General features: G+C 46.6%; 1 protein-coding gene and 3 non-coding genes across 4 annotated transcripts in view; 1 reads left to right on the top strand and 3 right to left on the bottom strand.

Moving 5' to 3' along the window:
* The window catches only part of efl1 (elongation factor like GTPase 1), a 73,094-nt gene that overhangs the window by 21,826 nt on the left and 24,849 nt on the right, over positions 1-26,419 (bottom strand). The gene's annotated exons all lie outside the window — the stretch shown is intronic.
* On the bottom strand, positions 3,617-3,723 carry LOC120721680. Its single transcript, XR_005693226.1, has one exon. It is a non-coding gene; the product is annotated as a U6 spliceosomal RNA (small nuclear RNA).
* On the top strand, positions 4,497-4,603 carry LOC120721679. The gene has a single exon (XR_005693225.1). It is a non-coding gene; the product is annotated as a U6 spliceosomal RNA (small nuclear RNA).
* LOC120721678 lies at positions 5,859-5,965 on the bottom strand. The gene has a single exon (XR_005693224.1). It is a non-coding gene; the product is annotated as a U6 spliceosomal RNA (small nuclear RNA).

Here is a 26,419-nt window from a genome sequence, read left to right as displayed (position 1 = left end):
ACGTTCAGAGTGTGAAAAACATCAGACGTGAGGACATCGCACCAAATAAAACATGCAGCTGCTTTAAACAGATTCCCCCACGATTCACCAGAATCACATGATCACCAAATAACTGAGGGGCAGAGGAAGCAAAGCTAAAAGAGTCACAGAAGAGAAGAAATATTGTTTAGAACAGGAAGAAAGTGGAATAATAATAATAAATGCACACACGTCCTGCTTCTTGCATTTTAAGTAACAAAAGTTTGTGTGTAACAGACAAACGTGACCATCACAGCACAGCCGTGCTTATAAAGTGACTCCACACCTGCTCAGCAGGATCAGCTCAAGCACCTGCATATATAATATTTAATGTCCGTGACAGGAGCGAGCGCTGTACCCGGGATCTTGAGCTGTTCCCATAATTCACTGGAGCAACATTTTAAAACGTGTGTTTTGGGTTAACTTTCAACAGTCATGTGACCAAAAATGTGCACAACTTTATTTAAAAAAAACAAAGAAACAGCTGATTCTGAGAGGTCAGGAGGGTAACACTCGCTGATTTTCAGTGCAGGGTTTTTTCACGCTGTAAAGCAGAGCGCTGGAGTATCAGCGTTTCAATCTAATTTTACCCGAATCAGCAGAAATTGGAGGAACGAGTTGTTTTGTTTATTAAAAATGCAGAACACTGGATCCAAGCCTGGTAACAAAAACTGAGCTTTAATTAAGCTGGAGGGGAAAAAGAAGCAGGAAACCACAAACTCCAACAAACAAAACGAGATTCCAGGAAAACACAAACAGGACGAAGGAAAGCACGAGAGGACTTTAAACACAGAGCTGAAGCTAATTAAACACAGGTGACATAATGATCAGAGCACAAACGAAGCAAAACCAGAGACGCACAAAGAGAGTGATCGCCAAAGTAAAACAGGAAGTGAGAATCAGAGTCGTCTACCAATCAGAGGGTGGGTGGGCCGATCCACGTCCAAGTTTCTTTAAGCCTGCGTTACCCTGCATGCATGTGAATGTGTGTGTGAAACAGGCTTTTGAGTAGTCGATTACACACTTTAACTGAGCACATTCTGGACTATCAGCTGAGCCCAACACAAAATACAAGCTGCAAACTGACAAAAGAAAGACAAACACACCGTGCTGAGTTGTGGCTTCCCTTCAGGCTGATGTTTGGTAAAAAACGAGCACATCTGCTTTGGAACAGAAAGTGAACTTCCTGGACGTGTTTGGAGACACGAGTGCCGTCGGGTTATGTCGCTCTGTCACTGGATCGGCAGCTGATTCGGGTTTAGGTCTGGATTAAAATTCTATTACAGACAAAAGCTTAAACAAACCCAAGTTTACTTTGTTACTTTGTAACATTCGCATGTTTACTGTTTCCATATTTACTGTTTATCACACACACGAGAATTTACACTGTCGGACAAACCAAACGTGACACCATCATGAATCCTCTGTGTGAGGATCTAAACGTATTCTACGCTAGATTCGACGCAGCGAACACCATGAGACCGGACAGTGTGCGCACCGCGGATGACGTCAGTGCGTACACTGTGTCTGAGGAGGATGTGCGGAGGTGCTTCAGGAAGGTGAACGCACGCAAAGCTACTGGTCCGGACGGGATTCCCGGCCGCGTCCTCAGGTCATGCGCGGCTCGGCTGGCTGGAGTGTTCACGCACATCTTCAACCTTTCCCTCTCTCTGTCTGTAGTCCCAGCCTGCTTCAAAATGGCCACCATCGTCCCTGTACCCAAATCCTCCACCATCTCCTCATTGAACGACTGGCGACCTGTAGCCCTGACCCCCATCGTAAGCAAATGCTTCGAGAAGCTGGTCAGGGACTTCATCTGCTCTGCACTACCCGACTCACTGGACCCTCTACAGTTTGCATACCGCCACAACAGGTCCACTGATGATGCCATAGCCCTGACACTACACACTGCCCTGTCACACCTGGAGAAGAGAGACACGTATGTGAGAATGCTGTTTGTAGATTACAGCTCAGCATTCAATACCATCGTTCCCTCGAAGCTGGACAGGAAACTGCAGGATCTAGGACTGAGCAGCTCCCTCTGCAGCTGGATCCTTAGCTTCCTGTCTGACAGACGCCAGGTGGTCAGACTGGGCAGCATCACCTCATCCCCCATCACATTGAACACTGGTGCTCCACAGGGGTGTGTACTGAGCCCTCTCCTGTACTCACTCTACACCTACGACTGCACAGCCACTAACAGCTCCAACATCATCGTGAAGTTTGCGGACGACACTACAGTGGTGGGTCTTATCACCAACGGTGATGAGACGGCTTACAGGGAGGAGGTCAGCGCCCTGACCCACTGGTGTCAAGACAACCATCTCACCCTCAACGTCGCAAAGACAAAGGAGTTGATAGTGGACTTCCGGAGGTGCAGAGAAGTACACACCCCCATCACCATCAACGGCGCTGCTGTGGAGAGAGTGAGCAGCTTCCGGTTCCTTGGAGTACATCTGGCTGAGGATCTTACATGGTCAGTACACACAAACAAAACAGTGAAGAAGGCGCAGCAGCGCCTCTTCTTTCTCAGGAGACTGAAAAGATTCGGCATGAGCCCCCGCATCCTCAGGACCTTCTATCACTGTGCCATTGAGAGCATCCTCACTGGATGCATCACCACCTGGTATGGCAACAGCACCGCCTACAACTGCAAAGCTCTCCAGAGAGTAGTGCGGTGCTCTGAACGGATAATTGGAGGTGAGCTTCCCTCCCTCCAAGACATCTACAGGAAGCGGTGCCTGAGGAAAGCGGGGAGGATCATCAAGGACTCCAGTCACCCCAGCCATAAACTGTTCAGACTACTTCCATCAGGAAGGAGGTTCTGCAGCATCCGGTCCCGTACCAGCAGACTGAGAGACAGCTTTTTCCATCAGGCCATCAGACTGCTGAACACGTCATAGACACCTCAGCTTCACTACTGGAACTTCAACATTATGCACTCCACATCTGTATATAAATGCAACTTGTTTTGCACATGTCCAACTCTGTATATTTATATATTTATTATTACTTATTATTATTGTTGTTTGTTTTTACATATTATTTGTAAAATGTTGTATCACACACACACCACAAACACACACACACACACGAAATATTTAGTATACCCATCCAGAATGCATACACTATTATATATTGTACGATATGTATTAGTTTCAGGTCGGCATTCTTGTATTTTGCTCGTTTGTTGTTGTGTTTTGCACATCTCTGTTGCTTTGGGGGCTCGCACCCAAGAATTTCACTCGCATGTGCTGTGCCAGTGTGCCTGCACATGTGATGTGACAATAAAAGTGATTTGATTTGATTTGATTTGATTTGAATACATAATGTAGCTGTGACACTGAGTGACAGACCGACAGACACAGACACACATATAACAACAAGTGTCAGATCCACACAGCTGCTCTGGGATCAGCTACAGAAGTCGATGCCTAAGTTTAGTCTCCGGTTTGAAAGCTGGCTCCGCCCCTTTTTAATTGTTGCCATTACAGGAATATTTCTTTTTACCTCTCCTCTTTCTGTTATAGGAGTTTAATACTTTTTATGCGGAATGTCGCATTTTAAACCCCTAACCTGAGGAAAGTGAGCGTTCATCAAAATGTGGAACCGCTTCACGATTTTGCGTGTCATCCTTGCGCAGGGGCCATGCTAATCTTCTCTGTATCGATTCCAATTTATCGTATGTGCTGCCTGAGCGAGCACATCCAGCCCGCAGCACAGCCTGCCATTTACTGCCCTGCTGCAGGACGGCCTCGGTAACACGGTGCAGACTCGACGGCTGCAGACGGACCAAAGAGTCGACCGAGAGCCAGGAAAGGACCCGTTTTTGTCTCGTTGACGCCAACATTTGAACTGTGAGCATAAATTAGCTCTTGAATGCTTATGAAATTAGTTTTTATGCCAACATTTCCTTTTAACTAAAAAGGGGCGGAGCCTAAGTAACCACTCAGTTATTTACTCTGAAATGCTTTTTACTTCAAGTTACACATCCAGATTTTCGTATGTACTGCTTTCTCGAAGCCTATGTGAAGTTTTTGATTTTTCTAAATCAACAAACGCAATCACCTTGCCTCCACCTAGGGTGTCCGCCTTATTGGAGTCAATAAGAGGCTCCACGCTCAGGGAGGCATTCACTGTTTCTTGATTTAACTACAAACTCACCTTATCTTATGGGCTATTCACAGTGTACATACCATAGATCTGTTTAACTCTGTGTGAAACAGTTTAGTAGCAAATCATGACTTAGCTCCGCCCCTTTTCCTAAAGGAACTTTTCGGCTTAAAAACTAATTTCATAAGCATTCAAGAGCTAGTTTATGCTCACAGTTCAAATGTTGACGTCAACGAGACAAAAACGGGTCCTTTCCTGGCTCTCGGTCGACTCTTTGGTCCGTCTGCAGCCGTCGAGTCTGCACCGTGTTACCGAGGCCGTCCTGCAGCAGGGCAGTAAATGGCAGGCTGTGCTGCAGGCCGGATGTGCTCGCTCAGGCAGCACATACGATAAATTGGAATCGATACAGAGAAGATTAGCATGGCCCCTGCGCAAGGATGACACGCAAAATCGTGAAGCGGTTCCACATTTTGATCTTTCGTCAGGTTAGAGTTACAAAATGCAACATTCTGCTTAAAAAAATATTAAACTCCTATAACAGAAAGAAGAGGTGAAAAAAGAAATATCCCAGTATAAAATACTTCATTCTTAAAACGTCTGAGTTTGTTGAAACAGTCGATGATGTTTTTTCATCTGTTATCTTACTTTTATCTGATTTGTAAAAATCTTTGCTGCTTTATTTTTATGTTCTTCATGCATTTTAAAGTTCTCATCATCATCATCGTCTCTGAACATCTCTCCAGGCAGCGCTCATAGGGATCATTTTGTGTGGAAGAGTCACATGACCCACAAAACACTGTTTTTCCCCTGTGAGTGGGCTTGGCAGGTGTGTGCAGTCCTGCAAACTATGGTAACAAAGTAAATTCAGGCCCAGCATTGCTGACACTGATGGTTTAACCTATAAAGGTGGCTTATGTGGGCGAGAACAGTGTGCCGTCATTCATTTAATAAATCATCACCGATTTGCAGATTCTGAACTTTAATAACCACTAAACAGCTGATTGTTGCTTTGCAGAATAATTCCTTATATAACATAAAAACCTGTTTTTAAAGCTCGTCTATCAAACTAGTATCGATCAGATATCAGTACTATTGATATTTGCATGAATCCGCCTGAAGTAGAGTCAAGCTTGGCAGAGTTCATAAGTGCTGTTGTGATACTCGTTACTGCTGACATGGAGTTCAGGTTTTACTGGCAGAGCTAACACAGAGGAGTCCTCACTGCACTGAGCTTCGTCTGCAGCCTCTGTCAACTCTGCTAGTGCTAACCCGGGCTAGCCTCCGTCACAGACACACTGACATGCTAACATGGCAGAGCAGCCACCTGGTCACGGTGCAGAGCTGTCGTCTCTGGTAATCAGAAGAAAGAAGGCCGTGATTTTCGGTTATGTTTCTGTCACTGACCAGAAAATTCTGATAAATTATAATGAAATGACTCAAAACTTTGAGGTCAGATTTTAGCTTCAACAAAAGAGGGCGGAGCCAGACTCCCCATCCTAACCCGACTGCTGTGAGGATCTGAGCTCTAATCATCCGATGGCTGAATCAGCTGCAGCAGATTCACAACTTTGTGCAGCGCTTTGAAGAACTGCACAACTTTAGTTTGAACTAAATGAATGTTTCCCAAAAATATTTAAACAAAAACAGTTCATCTCTGTACAGAATCAGTAAAAAATACAGAAACAACAGATACTGTAACCGTAACCTGAGGAAAGTGAGCGTTCATCAAAATGTGGAACCGCTTCACGATTTTGCGTGTCATCCTTGCGCAGGGGCCATGCTAATCTTCTCTGTATCGATTCCAATTTATCGTATGTGCTGCCTGAGCGAGCACATCCAGCCTGCAGCACAGCCTGCCATTTACTGCCCTGCTGCAGGACGGCCTCGGTAACACGGTGCAGACTCGACGGCTGCAGACGGACCAAAGAGTCGACCGAGAGTCAGGAAAGGACCCGTTTTTGTCTCGTTGACGTCAACATTTGAACTGTGAGCATAAACTAGCTCTTCAATTCTTATAAAATTAGTTTTAATGCCAACATTTCCTTTTAGTCAAAAAGGGGCGGAGCTTGTGCCCCAAACTGACAGAGCAGTTCTGATGATCTCGCTATGAAGTTCATGCCAGAATAATCCAGAATAAAGCGAGCCCTGTTTGCAGCTGGCACCAGTCCTGGAATGACTTAATTCTCCTGCACAGCCTGAGGGTGATCGGCCTGTTTGTCTATGATTCACACTAAAACTACCGATCTTGGTAAAGAATGGCATCCTAACAAGATTTAGACGTAGATACAAACAACCGTCTTTAAAGTTCAGTTCCCAAACTGTTTTAATAAGTAAAACGACAGCCCGGGGTCATTTTCTCACACTCGTCTCAGTTTTGAAGAAAAATATGTGGCTTTGTGTACAGAGGGTGTACACCCAGACACAAGGCTAAGAGCTGGCTGACTGCAGGACACCGCTGGCTGCCTCTCGTGTAACTCGACACTATAATTACTTTAAGGTGACTTGATCCCCGGAGGCCTTCAAAACCAACAAAGAACAATAAAAGATGAAAAAAAGAAAGAACTAAAAGGACCCGATAAGCCAACAAGCGCTGTTGCAGACACTCAACGCAGCAGCAGAGCAGCAAACACAGAGACTTTCATCAGAGTTGAAATGCACGGGCAGCGGCGCACCTCTGCACAGCGTCCGAGGTTTTCATTCCTCACGCAGCTCCTGATGCGTCGTCACTGCTGGAAAACAGGCCTGCTCGATTACAGTCACCGCAATTACTCTGGCCCATAACTGCAATCTCAATCATTGAACACAACTATTCACCAACTTAACAGACTTCATGCAGTTACTGAATGTTAAAAATGAAAGAGAGGAAAAGGAGGTGAGCGCTGCATGCACTGAGGCTCTCCTTCCATTATCATCAGTTCACTTCAATTCAGTTTCTACAGCATCAAATCTCAACAACAGTCGGGTGCTTTGTATTATAAAGTCATACAGATAAGACCCCAACGATCAGACGGCCCTCTGTGAGCAGGCACTTGGCGACAGTGGGAACAAAAAACTCCCTTTTAACAGGAAGAAACAGGCAAACTCAGGGAGGGACAGCCGGTTAGGACCAGTCAAATGAAGCCTGGGGTCAGCAGCAGTTTTATTTATATAGCAGCAAATCACAGCAGCGGGCAGCTGAAGATAAACTGACACGAGCTATTCTCACACGGGGACCAACACAGGCCTTGTAGCAGAAAGCTAACAGGTCAAAGGCATTTAAATGTCACATCCTCCATCACAGGAGTTCAAGGCTGCACGTATGAAAAGGTCCAATTCAACCGGGACGAACTGAGGGATTATTTGGACTTCTTTGCTGCTCTTTAGGATGGGGAAGTGTTTACTGGAAAATGTTGCAGGCAGCATATTTTTCTGATTTTTGCAATCGCATCTTCCTCCGTGCATAAACAATACAGGAAGCCCTGAAAACATTCACACCTGTACCTGTGCTGGGAAAAAGTCCCACCCAGTCCCGTAGCTTTGCACCACGGCACGCTGCAGTGGGTTTTTTATTCCGTGTGCAACAGCGAGGTTAGAAATGATGAAGACTGTGGTTTCTGTGGGTTTCACCAGACCAGATGATATTTCTGAATGACCATGTAGAGCCCCTGCAGCTCGTACATATGGAACGATAACAGGAGGGCGAGATAAAGGGAAAACCAGGAGATGACGTCCTGCTCTAGGCTGAACATAGAGATCTTTCGACCTCTTCATTCAACATACTGAAGCCCTTTAGAATATTTTTGACAGGCCTTGGATCGAGTTGAAGAATTTGTAGTGATCAGCAGCCGTTCCTGACCAAACCTGAGGAGAGACTGCGCTGCCAGAACGCAACCCCCGCCCCCCGGGGACTAGGCCCGGATACGTCCGGCTGCAGAGCTCAGGATGATTCAAGCCTAAAGACATTTCCTCCAACCACAAGTACAGTTGGCTGCAACTCTGGTTATATAAAGATGGCATTTTTTCCTCATCCTCTCCCACCACACTGCAGTGAGTGAGGTAGAGGTGATGTAATGAAAATCAAGAGCATGTATGAGGAAAGACAGAGACAGCAAAAACCTTTGGTGATCCTGAATCAGAAATAAGATCTCTTCCTTTCATAACGAGGGTTCAGCACATGCACAGGATGCTTTGAGCAGCTGTAAGCGACGTGCGTCTTTCATTTCATCGGATAGACTTGGCAGATGTGTTGCTGTGCACCAGTTTAAAGAGCGCTTCTCATATTGGTGCTAAACGTTGTTCAATGTTGGAAAATAAACTAAATCAAACCTCAAACTAAGACTTTATGACTTCCTGCAATAACTGAGCACAGTTAGAGATAGGTCACGAGTTCAGCTGAGGTTGTTCAGGCATCGGATCAGGACACCTCCCTTTGGAGGTCTTCCAGGAACACCCAACTAGGGATGGGTATCGTTTAGGTTTTATCCGATACCGGTGCCAAACCGGTACTTTTGAAACGGTGCCGGTGCTTAAACGGTGCTTAAAGAATGGAGAACACAAACTTGGTCCAAAAACCTCTCATGTTCAGCTGTTTTTTTGTAAAAAGATAACAATGTTAGCCTTTTCTGCAGCTATAGGGGGATTTATGGTATCACTCTTGGCTGGAAGCAGTGCTTAAACAATGGAAAAAACACAAACTTTGTCCAAAAACCTCTCATGTTTAACTGTTTCCCACTTTTTCTTTGGTCATTTTAGCCTTTTTGGCCAGGGTGAAGGGAGTATCTGCCATCAAACAAGAAGACAGCCACATGTAGCTGTGATGATGTTTGCTAGTTCACCTTACATGCATTAATGTAATAACGTGGTTAGCCTACTCAGCGTAAATTACACACGAACAACATTAAGCTACTCACGCAGAGAAGAACGGCTGCTGCTGCATCATCATCCTCATCATTTCTGCTACACTGGCAGGGCTAGGGGCCAGGACTCTCCTCTTCGGGTTTTTGGGGGATGTTGCTAACTCCGGGTCCGATAACAGGCACCACACCCGCAGTAGATGTGCTCGGTGTGAGGTCTCGCAGCAAGCTATCAAATACGGCACATTTCTCGGCTTAAAAAAAAACGCTATGCGTCGCCAGGTGTTTCATCGGATTCGAGGTGTTACCTCCTTTGACAGTATCACAGTATCAGCTTAAAGCACTTGTTGCTGCTGAGTTTGCATCTTTTGCTGTGAAGTACAGCCAGACTTTGACCGCTTCACCTTGGGCATTTTTAATCTGTAGCTCTGCTCTAAAAGAACGTACGTACCTGGCCCCGCCTACTGTCATCGGAAACGTAAAATGATTGGCTAGAATCTAAAGTGTATCACAGCTCAGGAAAAAAAAGCACCGAAATAAAGCACCGATGTGCGCTGCTTTTCGGTCTGGTTACTACCGTTTATGACAGAACCGGTGCCATCATGGGACCGGATACCGGTACCCATCCCTACACCCAACTGTGAGGGGACCCTGGGAAAGAGGGAGATTATATATCTCATCTGGGTTGGAGCGCCTCAGGATCCCCCAGGAAGACCTGGAAAACGCTGCGCTTTTAAAGCAGGCCTGGAATAACCTGCTGAGCCTGCTGGAACTGCGGCCTGGCTTTGGATAAGTGGAAGAAAATTATGGATTAATTCATTCGATGCATTTAAGGAAAACGGAAATTATGGCTTCAAAGGGTGACACAGCAGTAGTCTAGCAAATCAGCTGTTAACTTCTCATTAAAAATACTTTATGGATTTTTTGCTGGACAAATGATGAATGTAGGAAGTCTTCCTTTCTATTACTGCCGACTTCTCCGGTGATTAACCTCTGAACATCCGCCAGGTCATTGGGGACTTCTCTGGTGTTAAGATTGGGTTTTGTTTTAGCCACAGGATGATAGACAAACCTCCAGAAACTAGAATTACCCTTTAAATGTAATCCCAAAGCTTTGGCACCACAGCTTTTCTGTTAGGAGCTTTTCCAATTCGGTGGTCCAAACGTGGAAATTTCATAAAAAGGCCTAGAAACCCAAACCTGAGCCTTACATGGGTTGACCTGATGGAGGTTTCGCTTTCAGTTAAAGAGGTTAAACATTTGTCACGATACTCAGGATGAGTTCAGTCTTAAGGTCACCGCTGAGAGTCCGAAAAGGTTTGCAGGAAGTGACGTTGGAAGAGCTTTTCTGATGCGTTTATTTCTGGTCACTGAGGAAAGAAAAAACGTCAAATAGCAGTTCAACAGTCGAGACGACTAAAGGTATGTTTGAAAGACACATCAGATTGTTTTACACTGAGTGTATTTGATATTCTTATTAATAATGAAGCGTTTCGGGATCAGATGAGGAAGCAGGACATGCTGTATGGCTCGTACACGGCTGTAGGAGAGGAAGTTCACTGTAAGGAAGCCCCACAGAGCCAAACTTATGGCACGAGTTACGTCCTAGTTTTTGTCACCTCAGAAAAAACAGAGAGAAGTGCTGGAGCGGTGGAAAAATGGCAGATTGAAAAGCAATAAATATGATGTGGGGCTGGAAATTGTTAAATGTTCAGTGTGGATTGTGTTTTATTAAGTACAAGGCCAGAGCTTGGAAATCTGCTCCCTCTTAACATCCTATGGAATTTCCCTCACACTGGAAAGTCCCACTCAAGCTTCAGAGAGCTCTGTGTGTGTGTGTGTGTGTGTGTGTGTGTGTGTGTGTGTGTGTGTGTGTGTGTGTGTGTGTGTGTGTGTGTGTGTGTGTGTGTGTGTGTGTGTGTGTGTGTGCTGTCGAGGGGGAGCAGCACCACTGGCCAAATAACACACTTTATTGTATTACACTGCTGGCGCTAAAGCTGAAAAGCACGTCTCGATGATCTGGATTCCCGACATGACAGGTGTATTTATCAAATGAGTCACCTCTTCACTTTACCACATATCATTTACAACTAAATAAGAGTTTTATGGAGAAGAATTATAAATTATTAGATGCAAAATGTAAATTTTGGTAAATGTTAATTTTCAGCAGAGAGAATGAGACCTCCCCGTCCTCAGCCACCACCTCCAGCTCCTCCCAAGGGGGCGCCGAGGCGCTCCAAAGTCACTTTTTACTGTCATTTCGTGAAATCTCAGGAGCTCAGAGATTCTCCGAGATGCTGGAGCAGCTTGAGAAGATGCGACGTTTTCATACTCCAACATACTTCTATGCTGATGTGATGTTGTTTTCTGAGCGGCGAGGCTGGCGTTGAGGGGAACACCGCGGTGACTCCAGCGTGCCTTCGAGCACCAGTATGAACGCTGACAAGGCTGCGGTGATGTCAACGAATGAGATGACCGTAAACTATGCGGTGAGCTCAGGCGCCCTTCGGAGGAAGCTCGCTGCTGCCAGCTGTTGTCTTTGTTCCTTCAGTCACAACCCACAGATCACAGCCACAGGAGAGGAACCAAGCTCGACCAGCAAATCCACAGACTCGCCTCCAGAACCTCGCCACAACTGACCAACCACCAGGGCTGCGTCACATCGTGGCGGTGTTTTATGGAATATAAAAATGTCACTGTGGCAGAAACACCGTGCTTTTACACTCCTCAGTGCGCCACAACAGGCCCAGCCGTGTCTGAGAGACCACGTGTCGGCCTTGGACCTGGAGCTACTTCGACAACATGTTTAACCACTTGGAGCAAAAACACAGCACGGAGTACAGCCGGGCTCCAAACGAGGAGAGGCGAGCAGCAAACGTAGACCGACGACGCGCTCGCTGGCTGCTCACCGTGTGGAAGATCAAACGGGGGATGGAAATTACCGATGCACGGCGGAAGCTTTTAGAAGCTCGATCCAAAACACAAAAGATCCCCAGGAAAAAATATCTCACAGTTTCATTCTTATAACGGTAAAAGCTAAAACTCCTGGTAGTCGCCGTAGCTCAGCAGGTAGAGCAGGTCAGCTGTTAGCCACAAGGTTGGTGGTTCGATTCCTGGCTGCTCCAGTCTACATGCTAAACGTCCTTGGGTGAGATACTGACCCGAGCTGCTCTCTGGTGGAGCCACTGCAGTGCGTGTGAATGAGGCAGCTTGCATGAAGTGCTACATAAGAAACTTACAGTTACTTCAACTAAAATGTTCAGCAGTTATTTTATACTTTAAAAAGAAACAACTCCGGCTACGTTTGTGCTTACATGTGATTTATGCTGTGTCAGTAATATTGCAGCGTAATGCTGCTGCTGGCTTTAATACATCCACTCTGTGAATCAGGCAGTCTGTCATCAGTGACAGCAGCTCGGTGGGAAAGGATGCAAAACGCCCTCCATCTACTTACACTTACAAAGGCTGATGCCAACAGGCTGCAAGCATCAAAGAAACATCATTCACCGTATTTTTTTAAAATAATCTCAAATATCCTTACTGCAAACTTCACACTATAAATGTGAGGCTGCATCGATCGGTCTGTCCATCGCTCCTCAAGAACAAAACCCTGAGATACGTGAACTCTTCCGCTTGAGGCTGAAATTTTTGAGATTTAAAGTTAAATTTCGTCCCTGTGGAAACAAATCCTGCAGAGGAATGGTTCCACGGCAAATTTCTTCTAGAAACACTGTGGCAGGCTTCGTTGTGTTGAGTGGGAAGGCGTTAGTCTGTGGTCTCCCTGGCAACAGGTTAAAAACCAAACCAAAAATCCAAAATATAAACAGAATTTTACCGTAAGACATTTGTAGGCCTGGATTTACTTTTTATGGCACACTTACCTGAAATAAAGCATCTGAAAGAGCCCACAGTGTTTAAAGTGTGAAAACACAAACGCTCATTTTATTCACATCGTCCACTAAAAAATCGATTTTAGCTTGAATAACGTGACATCACTTCATTAAATCCTACAAAGAGTTTGAATAGAAATGTTGCCAGAAACGACAGAATCTCAGGTTAAAGCTCACAAAACTATTTCAACAACCATCCACCAGCTGAAACTCAAATGAGAGCAGAAAGACGTGAACACAGAGCGTGGATCGTTCACCCGCACGGACACGCCGGCACGGACACGCCGGCACGGACACGCCGTCAGGCTGAAAGCCGACAGCTCACAGATTCAGATGCTGCAGTTTCATCACTCTGACCAAAACTGACTGAACGAGCAGCAAAAGAAGATCCAAACCACGTTTGCTCAACATCGTCAGTGTTTCTTACTTTGGCTGTTTTTGTTTTCTTTCTCAGTGTTTTTCAAGAACAGTTTCCCATCAAAAATCTGTTTTCTGCATTATTTGCTTGCTTATCGGCCGCTGTTTTTTTTCTTCCAGAAATCACCTCCAACAAGAAAGCCTCATTTCTGCTGTTCAGTGCAGAAATATAAGCTTTTTAAAATGATGCCAAACTGCAAAACTCTTAGCTGAGTCTCTAATCAAACCTCTGTAACTTCAGCAGCATCAGGTTCAGAAGCTGATTCATGGTTTTCTTCCATTTTTGATCGACTGCAGAATATTTTTAAGGTTATCTGTAGGAAAAAGTCAGACCAGTAAAATCTCCTTCATGTGTTTCTGTTTTAGCCTCAGTTACTTTGACACAAACGCTTCTGCTGTGATGCTCACAGCTCTGATGAAGGGTCAGCTTTGTTTTTATACAGAGATAAAATATATTTGGATATGTACGAATAAATGATCAGAATTAGAATATTTCTGACTGTCAGAGTCAAAATCGAATGATTACAGAAATCCGTGACGATGCCCTACTGCAGATACAGACGTGTCTAACGTATGAATACACGTCCTGGTATCATGAGGCACTTTAATGATGATTTTTCTTGTATTACTGCAATATTTTTTTCAATCTTAGCACTGAACGACCGACTTCCGTTTAACCACAGTTGGATCGTCAGCTGAAAATATCCGGTCTTCGTTCAGTCGTCAAAAACCCATGTTTGGTGAAAATAAGCAGGTTCTGGGTGAGTCATGAGGAAACATGTCCAGACAGAGTCGCCGGGGAGCCGTCATGTAGCCCACACACTTTCACCCCAGCATATGCACACACACTCACGAAAGCCGAGACACGAGTGAAAGCCGGGGTTGCTCATTACGGCACCTGCGGGTGGTTTCAGGTTAATAAACCCCACGAACGCCTACGTTTAGCCCCGTGGACGAGTGTGCTGTGGATCTGACACGTAACTGTGGGACATTTCTTTCTTCCGGTGAAAAAACTTTGAGCGAGGATGTTGAGGAGTCCTCAGAAACTCGTGCGCTGAGCTGTATTTGTGCTGGCAGACAGTGGCAGCTATTAAACAATCACTGCGCTGCGGAAGACACTAAAGTTCTGTTCATACAGGATCATTTCCAGCTGGGGAGGTGCTGCAATGTAATTATTAGCAGAGAGGAAGAAACCCTGCTGCACTGCATATTTATACATTATAACCATTTTCTGAGAGCAAAACAAGGTTTTTGTTCTAATAGAGCTAAAAAATGTATTTTTAAAATGGAAAAAAGATGAAAAACCGTCTAAGAAAGGAAAACGTTCGACTTTGATAGGGGGTCGTAAAAAAGATTATTTTACTTTTTTATCAGATTACTTAAAGACAGCATGTTGCCATGAATATTCCTTTGAGTGTGGATAGATTTGTTTAAGAACTTTACGAGTAGCTGATGCTTTTCCCAACTTAGGAACGTTTCCCTGCTGGAGTTGATCCTGATGTAGACCGATTAACTAAACCGGTCACACGCTCACAGAAACACAAGAGAGAAACCAAACTGATGTTCTCGTGAAAAACAGTCACTAATCTGCATCCAAGTATCCATGTGGATCCGTGGACTCACGCATGCATTCATTCGCTAGTTTACTCAAAGTAAACGTCGCCGGCAGCAGACTGTAGAAGCAGAGCTGAATCATGTGATGTTAAAACTCACGGGGACCTAACGGCGGGCTCTTGGAAGGCAACCGTGTCGCAGAAACATGCAAATTGATTCGTTTATATGTTATCAGGTATTCCCGGGAAAGACTGGAAGCATCCCAGAGGTGCACATGTGGCAGCCTTGAAGGAGCTTTGTTCTTCGCCTGCTCCGGAGGTGCAGGACGGGAGTTGGAAGCCGTCTCCACTTGAAAGCACTCGTAATGTTTCCGTCCACTCTCACTCCTCTCACGAGTTTGTTCCCGGCTGCTGCAGGCAGCGCGGCCCAGCAGAGTGAGGAACAAAAAGGTCTGGTGTACCCGCTTTGCACCACCTGCTCCACACCAAACATCAGACGCACACATTTAGAGATGAGCTGCTGAGTACATTTAGCAGCTGCTTTGCCCTCAGGAGTTGGTACGGCCCAAATCAGACACGAACTCACAGAAACTGGCTCTGATATAAAGTGGACTACTACTCTTTCTTTTATTAAATCATTCATTTTACAAAGTGTGGAGCTGCTGCAGAACAAAAACAAAGTCCATGCTTGACTCTCCAACCTCCCAGCGACACAGCTCACCTGGTGTCTGTGTGGGCCTCACGACGCCACTCTGACAGGCTCCCCGGTGACCGTCTAAACACCTTTGTCATGACTCAGCTGGGATCGACTGAACGTTAGTGCGTCTGAGTGTGTGTGTGTGTGTGTGTGTGTGTGTGTGTGTGTGTGTGTGTGTGTGATGGTAAGGGGGCTGGAAGCCTGACATACGTCAACAGAGTGTGATACATGCCTGGGCAAAGAACAAAACAGTTCACACATTCACACCACAGTCAGCGTTGGCTTTTAAAAGCTGGGGGTCTGACGCATGAACACACAGACAAACATAAAGCCCCCCCGCCCACTCCTCACGTTGCATTCGAGGGTGTTTTGGTTACAAAAGCTTCACTGCAGATCTGTAAATATGATCATAAAAACTTGAGTTAACTTGTAATCCTTTCTAACTGAGCAGCGGTCGAGTTTTGTCCAGCTGTCACCAAACGTGTTTTCTGCTGCATAGAAAGTTCAACATAATACTTTTACTTTGAAGTTCAGCTTCACTTTGAACACGGAGGAAATTCAATACCTTACTTTGCTCCCTCAGTTCTTCATGCCATTTGATCGCGGGCCTACTCGTAAACATGGAAGGATTAATCCTTAAATTCAACACGGCTCACATAAGAGTTTGTGTGCCACCTGGAAGGTCAGGGGGTCAATCCCTCAGGGTCCCAAATTGCCCCCAATGCATGCATCAAGTGTAAATCATCAGCTGTGTCCAAATCCTCAAGGACTGGTCAGCTCACAGGTGGGGAGGAAGAACCCCCTTTTAACAGGATGAGGGAGGGGCATCCATCAAAGAGAGATCACAAACAAAGCATGGGAGGGACTCCTTTTGACATGACCTCTCACCTCTCATCTGAGAAGTTTCCTCAGTTCTACTCAGCTGATAATAGCGTTACTGTCATTACATCGTCGTTTCTACTCTGGAATCTGCACGACGTCACGGAGACAGAAGCTCCATGAACCCACCTTTCAACCTTCTGTTTGTGAGGGGCAGCCAATTAGAAGACAGTTGGCTTAATGGGGCAGGAGCTAAAATGTTTTCCTTGAGACAGAGGAGGAGCGCAGGGATTGTCCCGAGTCCCAGTTTAAGATAAAGAAGGATTATTTTCAACCATCAGTCATCCAAAGCTACTCTGGTAGATTCCAGGAAGAAAAAAATGCACCAAGATTTTGTGTTTGGAGAAAATGCTTCCAAGCTGTGTCCGAGAGGTGAGAGGTGGAACATCTCGGGAGAACCGAAACAAAGTCAAGCTGCCCTCGAATGAAGTATTTGGGATTACGGTGAGCAGGATGACGGAGAATAAAGACAGAAATCAGCAGCTAAACAGAGTCAGTAGAAACTGCAGCACACTGGTGCTTGTCTCGGTACCTTGAGCCCTCACTCCCAAACTTGACCAAACTCATTGACTAACAAATTACGGCCTAATTTGGACGATCGTTCTTCTTCCCCACTGCTGCTGCCACCATTCAGCAGCTGAAACGCCGCTCACGCTCCTTAATTACTCAGGAAAATTAAACACAAGCGCAGCTATTTTGGAGAGCGGGACGTTTCCCCCACTACATTTTTTTTCTTTAATGTAATTTGTAGAAATTGCGGCAGCAACAAATCACCGAAGGTAGCGTGTAAAGCTTTTATTCCAGCAGTCCTGTCTTTCTGCCAAGAATATGTGGCGAGCTGGCAGCAGGAGAACGACACAAACAACAGAACGGAACATTTGTTCCTCACATTCAGGTTTAAACACTCAATACATCAGAAATGACCAGAAACATTACATCTCAGAGCAAACACGCTGTTAAACGCTTTAACATGTGCGCATCTGTGAAAGGTAAACGACGGAGCTGAAGAAACTTCCTGTTATTCCTTACGAACGGCACACGGAGCCAGCATCAGTCATCTCAATGAGCCTAAAAGCCTTTATTTTCCACTTCGGCGGAGCTTTCAGACGCTTGTTGTTCCTCGCTATTACACCAAAGGGAGTTGGGGTCCTGGCTATTTTAAGAAGAAAAGGGAAAAAAGCCACTGCACAGAGATCTTAGCTGTATCTCATTTTACAGCCAGACTACATATTTCCTCTTCAGCTCCAACAAGACAGACTCATGACTCACAAATGTGTCTTTTAAAAGAGGAGGCTGAAATGTCAGGAGAGCTGCTGGCTTCATAAAGAAAACACATCTACTTTCAATAGTTGTGGAATTAAATCTAAAAAGGTCAGAAAGCAGATTTTTCTCCCGGCCTACGCTTCCTGTTTGATGTGCCGAGCTCTGCAGGCATCCGAATCTGAGGCGCGATCATCCAGAATCCACCGACGGCAAAACAACCAAAAAGCCGACCCGACTTCAGGTCGGACCTGTTCCTTCAGGTGTCCTTCTGACGTTTCACCACCTCAAACTCAACATGGCACAACAGCTTCTGTCAAACTGACCCGAACTCCACATGGAGGCTCCTCGCTGCTGCCAACAGCCGAGCACGTGGCTACACGCCGAGGCCGATCACATCTGGCAAAGTATTCTTTTCACCGCGTACCAAAGGACGGCTTGTTCAGTTCACACTGATGACGGCGGGGAGGAAGAACAGGACGAGGAATCCACATGATCAGGGAGGGGCATCCATCAGAGAGAGATCACAAACAAAGCATGGGGGGGACTCTTTTTGACATGACCTTTCACCTCTTATTTGAGAGGTTTCAGTTCTAAAGATCAGGATCTTTTTAACAGCGCTGCTGTCATTACTCGTCCTGGGACGGACCCTGAATGTGGCGTTTCACATCGTTGGAGAAAATGCTTCCAAGCTGTGTCCGAGAGGTGGAACATCTTGGAAGAACCGAAATAAAGTCAAGCTGCCCTCCAATGAAGTATTCGGGATTACGGTGACCTGGATGACCAAGAATAAGCCGCCAAACTTCATGATCACATCTGGCAACATATTACAAACGAGTATTCGTTTCGCCGCGTACCACGGGGAAGTGGGCTGGCTGGTAGAACTAGGAAATGAGGAAGGAAGGAAAGAAGGTAGTCGAGTTCAGGAGAGGAGACTACATGAGGAGCAGTCTCTGTCACAGAACGCTGCAAACATCATCTTTGACTTCCTGAAGGCGGCAGCAGCCAAATCCTGCATTGATCTAATGGTAAATGTGCTGGTACTTAAATACTTTTTCTTATTACAAGCCTCGGTCGGCTTTTTTCCACGCACACTCAGATGGAAACATCGGGGCACCTCGAGGTTCAGCGTCCTGCCCAAGGACCCATAGATAGAGCCAGAGTCACACCAGCAACCTGCCAGTTAGTAGCTGAGCGGCTCCGCCTCCTGAGCCACAGTCACCTGTTTGCACAGGTCTGTCACACGTTTCTTTAATCGATAAAATCACTGATTCCTCATCTGTCACTTTCAGTCCATCAACATGAAGCTGAAGTGTTTTAGAAGCAACTGAATATTTTATAGCAATAAAAGTCAAAATAACAATCATTCATTTTTACAACAGAGATCTGCTCTGTTCCTTCAAACCGCTGCTCAGTCCCAGCAGCTCTGCCTTTGTCTCTGCTCTCTTTGTCTGGAGTGTCAGAGGCAGAAGAGAAGCAGCTTTTACTCCTCGCTAACGCCATCTACTGGCCACGGAGCGGCTGCCTGCACGCCTGCACCGCGTGGCTCAGACAAAGAATGAGGGCAGGCGGCCAGCAGCTCTCGTAACGAACAATAGAGAAGACAGCGTGAGGGGGAGGAACGGCTGTGATGCAGAGGCTCGAGGTCAGCCAGGTCCTGGATCGGCGTCCACGGCCGGGTCACGGGCCAGAGCTGGAGCAACCGAGGTGAGCGGGAAATGCAGGTTAGCGGGTAAAACTCTGGGGGGCTGTGCTGCCCTGCTCTACAGCCACCTGCCTGCAGTCAGCTGCCAGAGACACACACACACACACACACACAGTCTCACACACACACACACACACACACACAGTCACACACACACACGCACACAGTCACACACACACACACACACAGTCACACACACACACACTCTCTCCTGGATGTCTATTTAGGCCAGTGACTTTCTAACTTCACAGCCATCCTGACCCACCTACACGCTGAGCACGAGGAGAACGCAGACAGGACTGCTACACCCAGAACTACAACAACACAGCAGAGCGCCGACAAAGACGGGAGACAAACCAGCGCATTGGTGCGGTGTTCAGCACCAATGTGTTTTAAGACCTGCCGGCAGCTCAGAGCCTTTAAAGCGAGCCTGTGTAACATCTGCACCCTCACGGTCCTGATCACATGACTCATAAACATTCATAACAATAATTATAAATCACAACCGAGGGGAAACATCACAGCACATTTCCTAAATTACGCCGCTGAACGGCATGCTGGGTAATGCTAGCCAGCTGAGCAGCTAACAGTGTGGCGACAGGTGGGAGGGGCTCTGTGTTGCATTCAGGAGCAGCAAAAAAACAGACGGAGGATGAAGCGATGACAGCAAAGTTGTTCGAGGATGTTCGCGGTGGGTGGGGCTCCAGAAGCTCCACACCCACACACAGTGACAAAGAACCAGGTGAGGCATAATTAGCATGCTGCCCGAGGCTGCCAGGTGTTTTTAGCTGCAGGCAGACTCGTCCTGGCACAAAGTTTCAGCAGTCGCCTTAAAAGAAGCCCCAGCTTGAGGCGACCTGATTGGTCCAGCCTCAACAGCGTCATCCAGCGTGTCCAATCACAAAGTCATCCAACACCGAAATGAACGTTGCGATGGGCGGGGCTTAAAAAGAGTGCAACTTTCCCCTGTGGTATGAAAAAGCTGTTACAGTCCACTGATATTATTCCAGGTACTGTACTGAATTTAAACAAATAAGCCCCTCCCTAAAAAGCCCCTTGCCCAGTTTTACTGTAGGAAACACGGCAGTCGGACAACAGATGTCCTCAAACCTCAGAAGGAGATGCTGCTGGGTCTGAAAGAACGAGTCCCATCAGCCACATCTGCAACGACTTAATATGTCACACTGAGATGAAGCATCCACCCACGGCTGGGAAATATCTGTGAGTCACTGACGATAGCAACCAGCAAACATTTCGTAACCGTCGTCTTTTCTCCACGTCTACTCTCATTTGATGAATCGTCCTGAAATGAAAGTTGTGCCGATGTCGCAGGCATAACGTGTCCGTCTGCTGGCTCCACTTCGTCAACAACATCTGGAAGTTCGTGTTGGACATTCGTCCAAAGGAAGTTTGTGTACAAGAACTGGTTTATATTGTTTTTGGAAACACAGCACAGAATAAAAGAAAGTGAAGAGATTACAAGTGTATTAACAGAGCCTGTTAGTCTCATGTGCGTTTGATTCCTTCATTGTGAGACAAGAACAAGATTTCTTGTTCCATAAGAAGAAGAATTCACGTGGAAAGAGGAAACGTTCATGTTTCAGTCAGGTTTGCTGGGAAGAAATCGTCACGAAAGGCTGACGCCGCGAGCTCGAACGCTCCTTTAGAGCAGATCCATGTTTGTAAACTCGTCCGTTTCTAGTTTCAAATGCAAACATTTTACTTGCACAGCTCAGGGAGTGGTGGGCGACACGGAGAGTGGGTTAGCACACCACAGTGTGAACTATCCGAGCTCAACCTTTCTGAAGCCTCTGTCCATGAAGTCGTCATGACCTCTAACCTATTGACGCCCACCTTTATTTTTGTGTCTGCGAAAACGATTTTTTAATATTTCGTATTCTGGGACAGGAAATGAACATTTTCCACTTTGAAAACTTTGAATGTTTAATTCATTTCAACCATCCACAGATCACAGCTGGGGTCATACACGTCTCCGATTTTTACACTTCATTTATAGTTTTTTCATTAATAACTAAAAGGAGATATTTTATTTAACCCTTTAAACCCTAACCTAATTTACTCTTTAAACCAGGCCTCGAGGGCCGGTGTCCTGCAGGTTTAGATGTGTCCTTGATCCAACACAGCTGATTCAAACGGCTAAATTACTTCCTTAACATGTCCTGAAGTTTTCCAGAGGCCTGGTAACGAACTAATCATGTGATTCATGTGTGCTGACCCAGGGTGAGATCTAAAACCTGCAGGACACCGGCCCTCGAGGCCTGGAGTTGCCCACCCTTGCTATAAATGCTAACCCATCACCGGTGACGGGTTTAAAGGGTTAAAACGGGCTCGGTTTGGTTTATCTGTTAGAAACATTAAGAGGTTCTTACACGCTGCTTCCTGAGGGCCGACTCAGGCTGTCGGGGAAAACCTGACATGTGGTGTTGTTGTTATTTATGGTGTTACTAATTTATTTTCACACACACACACACACACACACCCTCTCCATCCTTTGGGTCAGCCACATCGCTCCCCCTGATCATTGTATTTATGTCCCACCTTCATCTCGGCTCCATGACATTCGGTCCTGTCTGATTTGCTCGTTGTGTCTCTTGTGCGTTTGTCTGTATATGTTGACTTATTTCTTGTTTCCACTCTTTTATTTCTTCTGATCCGTTCGGTCGTCTCTCAGCAGCACTTTGGTCAAACTGGGTTGTTTTTAAATCTGCTTTGTAAATAAATCAGAGTTTGAGTTTAAGCCTCATTTGCGATCGCTGCCACAGAGGACCCCACCCAGAAAACCCCTCCACGCCATCATCACGACTGTGGGAGCAAAGCTTTGATGCGGATCATCCTCCTGTGTGCACGGTCTGAGATACACTCGCGCCTTCAGCTCGGCCACAGGTCACAGCTGCTGCTCACGTGGATCATAGTGAAACGATGCACTGCACATTTACCTGTTCCTACCTGTTTATGTTCCTCTGTACAGGAGTAAGATCCTATTTTCTTTAATGACAGGGAATCGTTGCTCTTCTCCTCCACGTGTTTCTTTCTTTCCTCTCAGCTGCATCTTTCCCAAACAGACAAGCGGCCTTTTAATGTGAGCTTCAAAGATCTTGGCTACAGTTCAGCAAAGAAAAGCTGAGGAGAAAAATCTAGATCAGCCAGCCAGAGAGAGGCAGTGAGGGAGGGAAAGGGAGAGGAGGAGAGGAGGGGGCACGAAGGAGGAGGTGGTCAATAAATTTCCACGGGGAGAGCGAAGGACTGATGAGGTGGAGAACGCTCCGTGGCTGTGGGATCCCAGCAGGGCTCGGCTGGGACTGGAAACTGTGTCAAGGACGACTGAGGAAGAGACGGATGAGTCAGGAGCTGCTGCACATGCGCACGCGGGCCCGGCGTGGAGCCCGATCCCACCGAAGTCGATTCCTCGCTGACACACGAGGTCATCAACGGCAGCCTTCTACTGTAGAGACGCGGGTCGATATAGAAACTACGCGCTCTCCGAAAAACAAAATCTGTACTCGCTCCGCCACAGTTCTTCTAAAATCCGAGCTTGGCACTGACAGCGAACTTCTTGGGGTCATAGCGGGGAATCACGGCCGGAGCTTCAACCGCGCCCACGGTTTATTTAGAAATGAACCTTTTCTCCTTTTTAACATTGTTGGTTCCATCTTTGATTAGCTGATGAGGATTTTCACTCCATATTATTATGAAGAATAACAGGAAGAGTATTTTCATTCACTGTTGTTCGTTTCAAGTCAAACAGTAAAAGAAAGAAACTGAAGAAGTATGAACGTGACACACAGATATATGCTCGGCTCAGCTCAGCGACACACCTGCGAGTCGAGGTGCAGGCACAGGAGCACCTCTGTGACAGGGCCAGACTACTTCCTGGTCAGATCTGTGACAACCTGACTGTGTGGGCACTCCGCTGCCTCTGATATCATTATATGAGCCCTTTTTTTCCAATGATGGGAATATCTACGTTTACCTTCAGGAGTGTCGGGTGCGTCTGTGATCACGTCACACTTTTCCGTCACGCAGTAATGCTGGCTGTGAGCCGATCGCGTGAGAAGCTCGCAGTTCTTGTACGTTTGTTTTCGGTTCAGTGTAACTTGGTTTTCACAGACTTTTAATGATTAAAAGTTTCCAGTTTCATCACTTTCAGTTTTAATCAGAGTGAGATGCTAACGTCACGAGAAGGCTTCACACTGAGAACACGTGAAGCAGAGAGAAGTGAACTTTTCCAGTCTCGTGTTTATTTTGACTTCACCACCAGCAGATGCTTTACATCGCTCACACGGTTTGTAACGCGCTCCGTGGCTTCCAGTCGCACTGAGCGCGTTACAGGAGTGGGAAGTTTGGATTACGTGGAGTTTTGGGAATATTTGCCAGATTCTTTATTTCCTTCTGTCAAAAATAGACTCGGCGCATATTTTTAGCAGCATGCAGCAAAGAGACGGAGACACTGCTGTTAGCTTTCAGAACGCAGTCTGACGTCTCAGCAGCGGTCGGATCAGCCCGACGGTCAGACTGTCCAGCATCTGGCTGATGCTGCGAGGCCACAGTGCTAACCACCGTGCTGCCCCCGGGGGCAAAGCTCACTGCAAAAATGTGAGTTAGCTGGTTAATAAATTAAACATCAACATCTGAGCTGTGAAACTGAACCAGCTGAGTTTATGGAGCCTGAAGTCACATGGACAGCGTTTCCTCACAGACTTCCAAGTTTAGCTCCCACGAATCTGTTAATACACGATTTTATAAAAGTGAAAAAATGAGACTTGACTAGACGTAGAGGAGATAAGCTGCTCCCACAAAGTTTTAAGTCTTAACATTGAGACTTTTGTGCTCCTGTTTCCAACACCAGCGACAGACGTTCCAGCTGAACCGGCACTGCCACACTTTCACAGAAACCACGAGTGTCTGCAGGGCTCCAGCGAACGCAAACTGCTCTCAGATGATGACAGAGAAGTCGCGACGTGTGAGCTGTTCCTTTGAAAGCCTCCTGCTCTTCTTCTTCTGCAGTGCTTTCTCCAGTTTGCCCACTAAATGCATCATTTTAGAGATTCTGCTGCCCGGTTTGTCACAGACACACAAACTATTCATTGATGATTATTTGAATCTTCAACAATCCCGCCCACCAACCAAACACTTATTTCTACTATAGAGGAACAAAGATCTACTCTGGGTGAATCCACTGCATTCAGCTATAAGCTGGAAAGCAAACAAATGTCTGACAGCGCGCAGATTAAATCGATATCATCTGACCGTAAGCGGGACGGTCAACAACGAGTCTGAAGTGCCGAAATGTTTTCTTAAGAGGAAAAAGGCGGGCTTTATGCAACCAGGCTTAAAATTCCCCACATTCAAGTGTCCTCTTAAAACAGCAACACTTCCCAGACAGAAGATCAAAAAGCCCAAACTCGCCTCGGCAGCGACGGGGTGGGGGTGTCCTACAAAGACGCCTGAACGTCCGAACGCAGCAGGAGACAGCGGCATTATTGACGACGCGAGCTGCGCCGAGACGAACCCGGCTGGCCTCTGCCATCGCCCGGTGCGGTTCGCATCAGTGAAATCATTCAGTCGGCGCTTCCTGTTAAAGATCTGGGTCGCTCGTCACCGCTGGCTCGCAGAGGGAGAGCCTGATGCAAAACAAATGTTTTCATAAAGTCGCTCAGTGTTGAATCAGCATCATTCGCTTCACTGCTTTTTCTGTCTTTCCCCCTTTTTTCCTCCCCCAGGACCGACTCCAGCCACTCGGCTTTTCTCGCAGCTGCTTCACATTAGGCCTCGATGATTAGCGCTCGACGCTGCCCACGTCTTTAACCCCTGTGACAAACGGTCGGCCTTACTAAGCTCGCCATCAAACGCCGTCGAGCCTGCCGTGTACTCTCCCTCAGCTGCGACGGCAGATAAATCCCACCGCCGCTCGGGTGCACGCTGCTAATCGAAAACAGCAAAGAGGATCAAACAAAGGACTTTTGTTAAGGTGCTCACAGAGTTTCCACGGCTCGGTCACAACGCGCCATCATTTCTGCCGTTAACGTTAACCAAAGATGCACTTCAACCCAGCAAAAACAGACACCGTCGATACAGGTCAGCGAAGACACACGAAAAACACGTTCACTGCAGATCCTGCAATCCTGAGACACAACTCAAAATGTCCTGAGCGCAGAAGTTATGGATCAACATCACTTCAGCTTTAAGATGGCACTCCTGTGATCAGAAACACCGACATCTCTTCTTGGCCTCAAAAAGTTGATTCTGTCGATCTGAAGCGTGGCGTCATCCAGGTGACCAAACACAGTTCAACATAAAGTGCAGCTTTTACTTTGAAGGTGACCACAGTCTCCGTTTCCACGTCGCGTCGCACTTTCAGTTACTGCTTAGCGGACAGTTTGTGTTTGCAGGCGAGTCAGCGTTTGCTGGGGCAAAGTAATATTGGCGAGGCTTTCGGGAAGCGCCATAACCCCCAGCTACCACTCACTGACTGAATGCACGCTTCAGGGGGAGGGGTTTCAGCCTGAGTGGAGTTAAAGTGGCCGAGGGTGGGCGAGGGTGGAGCTCTCATCTCCAACAGGTGTTGGATGACGCTGCGGTCAGGCCAGGTAAGTTCTGCCCTGTCGATCAGGTGCAACCGTCTTCTTATTGAAGCTGCTGAATTGCAGCGATGCTCAGCCAGGACGCAGAGCTGAGACGCGGCAGGCGTGTCCGTACGGCACTTTAGCTTTCTGCTCCTGAGGCTGAAACAGGAAATGAAAACTGGTTCCACAGTTGGAAGGACACCAGTTGATTAAAATAACCATCTGAGGTGAGATCAAACTAAAACTAAACAGAAAGTCACGTCTGACGATGGGAAACGTGAACACGAGCACGGACAGCGATGCAGTCTCATTGGTGATGAGGAAAATCAATCGTCGTAGCTCCTGGCTGGTGACTTTTCTCCGAGGTCATTACCAAATGCAACTGAGGCACTCCTAAGTGTTAGGTCAATGGTTTGATCCCTGGCTGCTCCAGTTTGCATACCGAGGTGCTCCTGGTGCATCGCTGACCCT

This window comes from Simochromis diagramma, unplaced genomic scaffold (genome assembly GCF_900408965.1).
Source record: "Simochromis diagramma unplaced genomic scaffold, fSimDia1.1 OVJJ01000603.1, whole genome shotgun sequence".
NCBI classification, from domain to species: Eukaryota; Metazoa; Chordata; class Actinopteri; order Cichliformes; family Cichlidae; genus Simochromis; species Simochromis diagramma.
This window is presented reverse-complemented; position numbering and strand designations above follow the sequence as displayed.